Source organism: Ochotona curzoniae, unplaced genomic scaffold, assembly GCF_017591425.1.
Source record: "Ochotona curzoniae isolate NIBS_2020 unplaced genomic scaffold, NIBS_Ocur_1.0 contig_4612, whole genome shotgun sequence".
NCBI classification, from domain to species: Eukaryota; Metazoa; Chordata; class Mammalia; order Lagomorpha; family Ochotonidae; genus Ochotona; species Ochotona curzoniae.
Window position 1 is genome coordinate 13,074,944 of NW_024466343.1, and position 11,621 is coordinate 13,086,564.

General features: G+C 40.4%; 1 pseudogene; it reads right to left on the reverse strand.

The window, feature by feature from the left end:
* LOC121161027 overlaps positions 1–9,869 on the reverse strand; it is a 33,229-nt pseudogene extending 23,360 nt beyond the window's left edge.
* Between the last annotated feature and the right edge of the window lie 1,752 nt (positions 9,870–11,621).

The window sequence follows — 11,621 nt, forward strand, 5'->3', positions numbered from 1 at the left end:
TAACTCGTATCTCATGCAATTGCTCTTTAATTGATTACTATCTAGTCTTTGTTCTTTTCTTTCCCTTACTTTTCTTTGAAAAGAAGTGCAGTACACATGAACGATGAGATTTATGCTTTTGTTTTGCCTCCTGCAAAGTTGGAAGTAGCAAAGCTGTTTTGGCTTAAAGAGCTTTGCATGTTTAACATGTACCTTCTCTACCATTGAACACATCCTCACTCTAAGACATGCAATCTGCTTTGCCCATGGCCTTTCCCCTGGTCATTTTTTCATTTCCAATTCTCCTCTTCCAGGCTCTTCATATACAGCTTCCAGGAAATTCTAACTGCAAGGGCTTGTCTTTACTATTTAATATCGCAGAAGATGCTTACTGAACTATCTGAATACAGAAATTCTAACACACAGCTCACCAATAATACTCGCAAAGTAGGTGTCAGTTTTTATACCTATTATTATCACCTACATAGTCATATTAGGAAGCAAGTCAGAATTAGTCTCCCAAAATGTTGTCCTTCGGCCACAGCAGCTCTAAAATCTCTTCATTGACTTTGGAGAGTGGAATATTTGAACTCTAGGTTTCCACAGTTTCTCCACCTCATCCTTCCATCACTGTCTCTGAAATACAAAGGTCTCATTCCCTCTCCCACCCATCTCTGTGTGTGTGTGTGTGTGTGTGTGTGTGTGTGTGTGTGTGTGTGTGTGTGTTAAGGCTAATAGGGTCTTGCCTTGAAATTTTTCCACACAGTGGCTAAAAGCAAGCCGTAATGCCCTGTTCTGGGGTGCTGACGCAGATTTTCTCTCACCTAGTTTCACACTTTCTCCACCTGTTTTTCTTGGTACTCAAGTTTTCTGGGAAGTTCATCAAACTTTCACTCAAGCTGTTCACGTGTGTATTCCTCCAATCTGCCAAAAGGCTCTCTGTAGGTGGGTTTTCCCCAAGTCCCCAAGTACTTTTGCTAACGAAACTGCTGAACAGGAGCTAATTTATCACTCTGTTATCACCATATTAGGGCAGGAGAGAGTCATACCTGGGCTGAATTATGGATCCATCCAGTGTCCCATGCATCCTGTACATTAGGGTAGGCAAATGCTGTGTCCTGTTAGCTGTCAGCCTCCAAAACAGCTGACATTTGTTATCTTAATGAATAGTTTACTTTGCTGAAATAAGCTTCCATGAAATGCTCAGGCTTTTTATTAAATCTTCGCTGCAGCATTGTTTTCCCCAGATTGGGAGACAAAGGCTCATTTTCAAAACTGCTTGATCCTGCAAGGTCACACTCAACAGCTTGTGTGCATATGCCAGGAAAACATCTGCTTCTGTGCCACAGATATAAGTAAAATTTGCTTTATTTTGAAATTTAGATTTACTTGGACTTGCGGAAAAATGATGAGTCAGTCATTAAAGAGCTATTAAGTGATGTTGATGAGGAGAGTCTTTTTTAGCTAGTCATTTTGTCTCACAACTGACACTGAAATTTCCCTGACCTCAGCAATCCACTTAGAAGTGGCGGGGAACTGTGGTCCCTGGCACATCTGGATGTGGACCAACTTGTCTTTTCATTAATGCAAATCATTATTATATAATTACTCAGCCTGTGATGTAGAGATCATTGATTTCTTTTGCCCAATAGCAGTATTTTCAAGTCACTGATGACAAAGGGAACTTTCAGGACTATCCAAACTATACAAATTAGCTCCACTTTAAGTAAGGCAAACTTCCTAAAAAGTTCCAACACTAAATTTAGTTCTGAGATTTTCTCTTTGCTTAAAATAAATTAACCAAGAAGAGTTAGTTCCTTCATGTTGTTTTAATTACTTTTGGTAATGCATTTTACTCATCACATTTCTAAGTCAATAACACTTAAGTGTTCTTTCCCAAAATGGACTTGTGTTCAGCCCTCACACATATTCCCATATCAGGTTTCCAACTCTCAGGGGAATCAGTTGCTTTCTGAAACTACCAGTAACTCCTTTGGAAGGAGAAGCTGTTAAAGCAGTCTTGTTTTCTTTTTGTTGCTCAGGATCCTGTTTCTTTAAGGCAAGAGTTGTCTTCAAGCACTTCATTTCAGAGATGATACTACTGAATCTGAATTACGACACATGCATCTCTCCAAGGCCAGTGGCTGCTAGTTTCTTACATTTTGGCATAGATTGAATAATTGGACACAATTCCCTACTGTTCTGTTCATCTATATCGATATTATTTTGGTTCACTGTGGAAGAAAATATCTCCCCAAATCCTGACTTGGGATCTATTATAGAACATATTTTTGAAAAGTGACATTAAGGTGAAAATGATGATGAGGCAGATTGAAGCCAAACCCTTAGTTAGCATGCATGCTTCTGTTTGTCCTCTTGTGCCCCTACCATGACTATGAACAGAAAGTCATGCCCAGTCAGCAATAGGTGCAATATGACGGGAGATACTTGGAACAGAACTGTCTCAGCTGAGCTCCTATGACCTCACAGTGATATGGACTATGAAAACAATAAAGTTTATGTTGAAGGTAGGAAAAACTGATAGCTATTTTAAGCCACAGAGCTTAAAGCATTTTGTTTGGCAACAATAGCTGATTGTCTTAAAATGTATTATCATTTCTCAGCTTTACTGAGGTACAATAAACCACACATATTGAAATTATACAATTAATAAATTTTGACAAGTGACTATTTCCATGAAATTATCACCACAATCAAGATAATGAGCATATCCATCACTGTCAGTTACTTCTTCCTAACCTTTTATAGTCTCCCCCTCCTGCCATTTTTTCTTTTCCTGACCTCATTCCATTCTCAAGAAATGGGTTCTTAGAGCTGATTTTGTATTTCTTTGCTGACTGTATCTAGCTGCTGTCATGTAACTTTTTTCTACATCCCTAATTCACATAAAAGCATTGTGTTTAGATTTAGTAGTTACTACCTGGAAAGGCCAGGAGTTTCACTGTTCAGGAAATGATCAGTAGGAAGATAAAAATTTAACCCAGGGTGCATGAATTTAGGAATTATTCAAGGTTGTTGTGGATCTGGTTCTGATATTCAATTTTCCGTGACTTTGAATGAGAAGGCTTAAAATCTAATTCACTCAAGTTGAAAAAAGGTAATATATGCATTTATGATTGTGGGTTATTCTGATGATTAAAGAAGATAATATATGAAAAGTGCTTAGTAACTGGCATCTTACATATTCTCAATAACTAGCGACTGCTTTGTGTCAGCAAAATAGCTGCCATTTATGCATACAGAAGAGAAAAGCTGTCAGACACCGCCTGGCCCCATAGTAGTCACTCAGTAAATGTTGGTTCAATAATTGAATGAAAAATTTATTCCAACATTGAGGGCATTCACTTTGCAAAGTAAAATAGGAGGCTTATCATACTGGTGTTGAGCTATAGCTGGTCTCTCTCGTCTCACCCTTTCTCCTAATACTCTGAGTAGCTTATTCTGAAATGTTGTATCTAATATTCTGTACCACCAACTCCAGGCCATCCGTAAGGACTAAATACATAAACAGTGACAATTATCTTTTTAAAAAGTGGTCCCATATACATCAACATCTGTGGCTTTTCCCCATGGGATTGTGATGCCCATGGTCACTCAGAGTCTTCCCAGGACTGGCAGTTACTTCAGGTTGCCATCATCCTTCTTACAGTTTCACCATATTTTCAGAGAAAGAGAGAAAGGGAGAGTGAAAGAGAGAGAAAGGGAGAGAGAGAGAAGAAAAGAAGAAAAGGATCACCTGCTTCATTGGATGCACGCTACCTGCACCCCTCTCTCAAAACGCCCCCAGCCAGGTCCCCCTTCTCCTTGCTCACAGTAGAAAGAAGTTGGGCCAGCCTAGGGCCCCCACCCTTCTTTAAGTGGTCTATGTCCACAATATCTAATCCCCAAGGGTTACCCAGCCTTCCCCTGGCATCTCTGTGTGAATCTCTGGACATCTTCTCCCATGTCACGATGTTCCACACCCGTCGTGGATCCCTTAGGAAATTGCAGTTTTTGTTCTGTGACCCTTTATTGCTTACTGTGCCAGACTCAGGCCTGACACCTCACTTTGATGATTCATTTTGCCAGCTGTGACTCTTGGGTCTTTAACCACCAACATCTGGCTCTGGGAACTGAAGTTGAGGGCAGGGAAAAGGAGGCGGTTGGATGCTCCCTTTTAACTTTGAGTCTCAGATCGAGGTCATACAGGAAACCAGGCCTTTTTTGGTCCAAATAGATTGAACAGACTCCAGGACCTGAACCCCAGCAGCCATCATGTTGCAATGTACAACAGATACACACAAAACTGCTCAACCAACAAGGGCAAGCTTCCCTGGGAATTTCTTCCATTATTAACCTGCTCTATGGACAGTGACCAGGCTCTAGATCCCACCTTCCTATAACTCATTTTCGTAATACTGGTGCTCAGAAAATTACAATGCGAATCTGTCAGTCGATACTCTGTTACGTTCCCACGATAGTAATGTCAAGGGAAATATTGTTTGAAGCAGAGTTGTGTCCTCTCCCCAATTCATATATTGATTCCTTTATACCTAACCCCTCAAGACATGACAATATTTGCAGAGGGGCCCTAAAAGAAGTGATTGCGACTTCATGAGAAGAAGAAAATCAGACGCACAGACACCAGAAGGGCCATGTAATGACATATGGATGAAATGGCCATCTGTAAAATAGGGATGGAGGCCTTGCGAGGGCTTAAACCTGCCTACACGTTCATCTTGGAATCCCAGCCTCCAGAAATAAATATCATTTTTATTTTATTATTTAGAGATTCATTCATTTACTTGAAAGCCAAAGTTGAAGAGAGAGATCTTTAGCCTGTGGGTTCACTCCTCAAATGGCCAAGGCTGGTTCAGGTCACAGCCTGGAGCCAGGAACTCCATCCCTGTCCCCCATGTCGATGGCTAGGACTCATGTACTTGGGCCTTCATCCACTGGCTTCCCAGGACTATTAGCAAGGAGCTACCTGGAAGTGGAGAAGCCAGCCAGGTCTCAACCCAGCATTCACATGGGATCCCTGCGTCAGATTGTGATTTAACTACTGTACCACAGCACTCCTCCCCCACAAACAAATTTCTGTGTCTGAAGCAGCTCAGTGTGTGGTGTTTGGTTCTGCAAGTCAGAAAAGACTAACACAGAGACGAGCACAAGGAGGTTGGTGAATGGGAGTCACTTGTTCCTGGGTGCTTGGTGCTCAGCGGTTAACCTCAGCTCCAGCCCTTTCACTCCCAAGATGAAGTGCAGGATAGCACTGAGGTAGCACATCCTGTCCTCCCAGAAGAGTGTCCTCCCCACTGTAGAAGAGGCAGCATTCCCCTGCCTCACCACCCCACTCAATGTCTGCTTTCTCACCACCTCACAGCATTCACAGATGCCTCCTGGTCTCATCCTTCCCCTCAGCAGCCCCCCGACCTTGGCCCCAAGTATTTGCCGGAGCCCACTGGTTTGGCAATGTCTGCCAACAGTGAGAACTACTAGCTGCAGAGGTGCAAGCTCGGACAAGGCTGCTGCTGCAACAGATGCCAAAAATGTAAGTCATTGCAAATATATTTTATTTTCTCAAATTTGTGCAGGATAAACAAGCAACACAGGTCACTGGGTTAAAATCAAGGTGCTGTGAGAGTTAGAGGATATAGCAAATTTTTTTTTCTTTCTAGCTTCCAGAAACTGCTACCTTGGTCCATCTTTAAAACCAAGTCTAGTCTTTCTTGCTTCCTTTTTGCTGGCTCTTGTCAGCCCTTAGAAGAAACTTTGAGAGGATTTATGGGATTAGATTGGCAAAACCTGTATAATCCAGTGTACTCTCTCCTCAAGACCTTTAACCTTAAACATAATAAAAATCCCTTTAGCCATATGTCCTAGAATAGAGGTGTGCACAACTTCACAGCCCACTGTTCTGTCTGCCTAGATCGTTCTTTGGATGGTCCTGTGCTATGAAAGGGCAATGGGAACAAAGAGCTCCTGTGATCTGGTTCCTGAGTGTGAACCTGGGTGCTGACCATGCCACTCACAGTACACCCTTTGTCCACCTGTGGGTTGACTCTGCACCTGTCACAGAGCCCCTCCAGGGGCACCTGTGCACTGCGTCTACAGCCCCTACCCTAGCTGGCCCTGCCACCCCTGGGCTGACTCTGCACCAGTCATCATGCCTCCTTTGAGACTGTGTTTCTCAATCGTGAATTGAAAGGGTTGATATTAAAGATTCATTTTAGTTGTTAAATATTAGGATCCTGTATTTCGCTGCCAAGATATAGCTGAGATGGTTGGTTACAGAGACTCTATGATGGACTATGTAAATCAGTGGATTCTTCGAAGACCTCATAGTGCTTGGAGTGGCAAGATTGACAGCGATTCATAACTGTGGCAATATCAAAACCACTTGAGCAAGAACCTCAGAGCATACCCTATATCCGGGACCTGGGGAGGGTGGGAGATTGGGTGGGCCTTCTCCCTTAATACCCCTCTTTAAAGATGAAGGAAACAATATGGAAAAAATAACAATCTTACCCAGTTTCCTGTAGCCCTTGAACCTTTTCACCCTAATTAACTATGTAAAGATTGTCAAAATATAAAACAAAAATGCAAAATAAAAAAAAATATTAGGATGCTAAGGAAAGGATATGAGAGACCCCTCCATCCTTTAAGAGGAGGAGAAACAGGAAGCAAAACTGGCTGGCTGGTTGCTGTGTGCCAACTCGGGTATTTGGATGGCAGCACTGTACTTATTCCTCACCCACCAAGTACTTTCTGTTTATTTTTTTTCTCCATACTGCTTTCAATCACTCTAAGTAGAAGCAGAACCTCCACTCACCTGGCTCCTGCAGTGTAGCTTCGGAAGCCCTTCTGCAAAGCTTTCTTAGTTTCCAGCAGCTATGAGAAGTTGAATATGGAAATCCTGTTTTTGGGACTTGTGTGTTAAATTGAAGACCCTCCTAAAAGGCCATTGTTACAGGGACTGGCCTCAGAAAAAAAGAGATTGTGTGTGTGTGTATAGAAATCTGTTTAGGTAGATTTTCCACTATTTTTTTTTTATTTCATTTGAAGGGCAGAAAGAAAGAGCCAGCTTAACAGAGAGACTGTCTATCCATTCCTTCACTTCCCAATTCCTTCAAAAATCTGGGATGCACCAAGCTATAGGAAGTTTCCTGGAAATTTAGCTCTCCCACCAAGATGACAAGACCGCATTGCCTCATCCATGTGTCTGTTGTAGCCCAGAGAACATGTTAGCCAAAATCTGGATCAGAAGCAGAAGAACCAGCACTTGAATCTGGCATTGCAAAAGAGCTGCAGGCTTCCCAAACCGCCGCTTAACAACAGCACCAGACTCCAAACTGCTATGTAGTCCTTTTTGTTTATTTTTGGTGTAGGAAACAGCAATGGAAACATTAACTAATCCCATGCAGGATTCTCGGGCTCATTCCAATACTCCATAACCCTCTTGTGTACTTCAAGCCCAGGTGATCGCTCTTACCCCCTGCGTGAATGAGTGTTTAGCCATGAATCTCCATGAGGGCATGTCCAAAGGATGTCAGTGTCGCTGCACGTTGCTGGATTTCCTGTGGGAAGACAAGGCCGGGCAGCAATCACAAGCTGCTCGCACCTCAGTGTAGGATTCTTTGCCGTTTATGGTCCCATCCCCCTTGAGTGCGTGTGGATGTGGAGTTCATCAGTAGTGGAAGAAAAGGAAAAAACTTGTTTTCTCCATGATCTATGATAGGTTTGCACATATTTTCTCTTTTTTAGAGATTTGTATTTTTTAGTGTCAGGCTTCATTTCAAAAGGCATTGGGCTTGGCTCTGTGATGATTTATTTCTGTAAAAGAAGGAGGTTATTGGTTTTTCCTCGTTTATATGTAGGGCCCCGCACAGGGAGATATTTTTAGAAACATTTTTATTTCTCTTCATGTTTTTTTTTCCAGTTGCAGTGCATTTGCTTGCTTTTGGGGTCGACTGCCTGCATCCCTTTGGTACACAAAGTGAGAAGTATTTAGACAACAGATAATGCCATGGTGCCTATGAAGATGCGGTGTTTGTGGGTACCCTTTGAGTATTAAGGGAAGGGTCCCGAGCTTCTACTGGAAATATTGTAGCTCTCCTGGCTGGACATGGTAACACACACGCTTAACACAGAGGCTCCACAGGCCTCTCCATGCTCTGCTGCCCATATACATTCACGGGTGAATTGCACTGTTGACAGATCTGATTTCCTTTCTGCCACAGTCACTCTATTATCCTGCCTCGGGCTTGAACCTGCAGCAGCTGAATCTTGTATTTGCTCTGCCTGAGGCCTTAACCTGCTGCTCTTCCCTTCATCCTTTATTTGTTCCTTCCTTGTGCCACCTGTTTGTCTCATCTGGCACTCTTAGAAGGCATTCCTCCATCTCCTTATTCCACCCCTTATATTTAAAAAAAATCCCAGGTGGTTTCCTTTCACCTTGTGTGTGCTTGAATCTGCCCCTGCAGCTGTCAAGACGAATTTTCTTCAGGCACATGAATTCCAAAGCTGATTTCCATTTGTTCTAAGAGAGCAGACCTCGCTACAAGGCATCAGAAAGACACACAAGTACTGTGCACACTTAAAAGAGAAATTAACAAACAGGAATGGTGATCTGTCCAACACCAATGACACCAAGAGCCAAAGGCCCTAGGAAAATCTGTTTTTAAGTACAGATCTGAAACACAGCTCTCACTGAGCCAACAAATACCATCCTGCCAATTCTCTAAAAGCATAATCCCACCCCTATTCCATGTCTTTCTTGAATTAGGTGGAGTGTTCTAGTAGCCACTTGCCACATGAAGATACAACATACTTGGAATGTGGCAGCTCAAGTTGATGTAATTATACATCATGATTTAAAGACTTAGTATGGAAAAAGATGAATGTACAATGTTTCTTTGGTTTCTTAGGGGGATTAAATGTGAAATTATATTTTGAGACCTTTAGGTTAAGCAGAATATATTATTTAAAATTAATTTCTTCTAGTTTTTTTCTGGCTTTTTGTTAATGTAGCTGATACAAAATTTAGAATTACAGTTTGTATTATATTTCCTTGACACATTAATGTGCTTGAGCTTGGTGAAAGAATGATACTTATAATTTTTGTTTTTCTACCTCTAAAAAGAAATTTTAAAATCATATAGTTTATTTGACATGGAACTAAGTTATTAAAATGAATTTTTATAGAATTTAGATGCATATTTTTAATGGATTTCATTAACTGATTTTTTGAAGAGTACTTTCCTTTATAAGTCACTTGTTTTTTCCCTAATGAAGGCTAGTGTCTTTCCTTTATAGGAATTCAATGTGTTTCAAGGTTGGTTTAACATTTATGAGGTGTTCTCAGATGGCATAAGAATTATAAAACAATGCACTCCCTACCTTCAAGGAGAACACACTCCTCAAGAGCAAAAGCTGGCAAAGCTGAATTTGTCTGTTTATAAAAGTTTAACAGCAGAAAAGGATATGGAATAGATTATATGTTCATTTTTGTTGTTTTTTCTTTTTGATGATGGCCTGATGAAGTTTAACCACAACAAATAATATGACTTCACACTAAGAACAAAAACCCAGTTATTGACACAGATTTGTGAGTTCCCCGGAATACATTTTCTAGGCTTTCAAAGAATAATGGTGAGTATTTGTATAACATTTATCATGTGCTAAATGTCACTAAGTCATTTAATACTTGTTTAATACAAGAATTCTGGGAGGCAGAAACTATGTACTCACCTTATGGGGGAAACTGAGGCATAAGGAGGCTGCATAGCTTGTTCGAGATCACACAGTGAGTAAGTGCAGACATATGTCATCAACATGAGTCTTCTGGCTGCCAGGCAAGACTTCTGAGCTCTGCAACCACGCTGCTTCATTGCCAAGGTGTCAGCAACTCAGGATGGCAACTCTCTCCTGGCTCTGCTGGCTACAGAGATTTAAGGTTTTCTCTTAAGTTTTGTTTTCACCTTCTTATTATGCCACCACATCTTTTGGCAGCAATGAACACCTGACAGAACGATTACCTTGAATCCATTCTTTTTCATTTTTTGCAGCACTATCTGGCCCTTAATAACTACAACATGGGAGACCACCACACCTGAGGATGTGGCGTAAGTGATCCCTGAAGTTCTTCAAATTTACTGTCTGTGTTTTCTTTGCAGCTCTTTAGTGAACTAAGCGAAATCCCACCCTTGTTCATGGATTCTATTGAAAGCCTATTTGCATATCTGAAGAAGGAATGTGGCTTTTAATGATTTTAATGGAAACCAGAACTATATCATTTTCCTGATAAGTTGTCATTTCATACGTTCATCCTGCTGGCACCAGAATACAAGCATGTAAATCCATGAACTGCTGCCTGTTATTAAAGAAAATGATGTCTGATGTGACAGTCCCAGCTTTTGCAGCATATTCCCATACTCAATTTTTGTGCTTCATCCTGTTTTAATTTCATTTTTCCCATGAATTTTAGTTCCTAAAGGCTAGTTTCCAAAGCCAGTCAATAATAATTCATGTCATTCTCAACACAAAAGCACATTATTTGAAGATTATACTCCGTGGTTCAACCAGGAGTTCTCTTCCAAGGAAGCTTGTGAACTACCTTGCTAAATCTGTAACCACATTCCTGGAACTTTCTGACATTATGCTTATTTAAGGTTTAGATATTAATACTGAACAATAAAATGAGGATAGCATAATAACAGAAAAAATAGAAGTAATTAGCAGCAATGATACTTGTTCGCTGGGTTGTATCTTTGCCAATTTATAACTTTTTCACTTATTAATTACAGCTTCTGAAGCAGTATATTTAAAATACTTCAGAAACCATCTCCTACACATCTCTAGTTTTAATGAAAAGCTAGCGATTATTTGTCTAAGGAGCAGAGATGCCTGCCAACCTTAGAAAAATTGTTAGTCTGTAAATTCTCTCTTCTGAGAATGAACGACTAATATGTCTCATGATTTTTCTGAAGTTCATTGCCAATAATACTATTTTGCTATGTTTACAAATCCCTTATAACTCAGGATTTTTCTTTCTTTTTCAATTACTTTCTCTTTCTGTTGTTGCTATAAAACAATAAAAACCATCTTCTATGATTGAAAACTATTAAAACAAAACCTAACATATATTTGAAAATAGAAAAAATTGTTCCTAAATGTGCTAGCAAGTAGGGGGGGAAATGCAAGGTGTGTGAGAGACATAAAAATTACTTTACACATGTCCTTCAAAAAAGTTTAATACATAGTCAGGTCACATTACTGCACATCAAATTCTCTAGGTCTCTGGCTGCCAGTAGCAATTATCTGTAAAAGAACATGTTTTCCCCGGTGACTCGCTATCGGGAATTTTTGAGTATACCTAAGCATAGCCTTAAGCAAAACTCCTACAGGGCATATTTGGAATACAGGATTTCATTTGGATGCTGTATCAAGGCTCCAGTGCAATATGTCTACCTATATGTTTTTACATCTGTTTTAACATATTGATGTGTTTATCTGTTGGCTTTAATTACATAATGTAAGTATATATAAATGTAAATAGTATCCCTGAGCTTCCACTCTGCTGTTGTCATGAAATATACAAAGATATTTCCCTAGATATCTGGATGATTTTATATTATAATGAT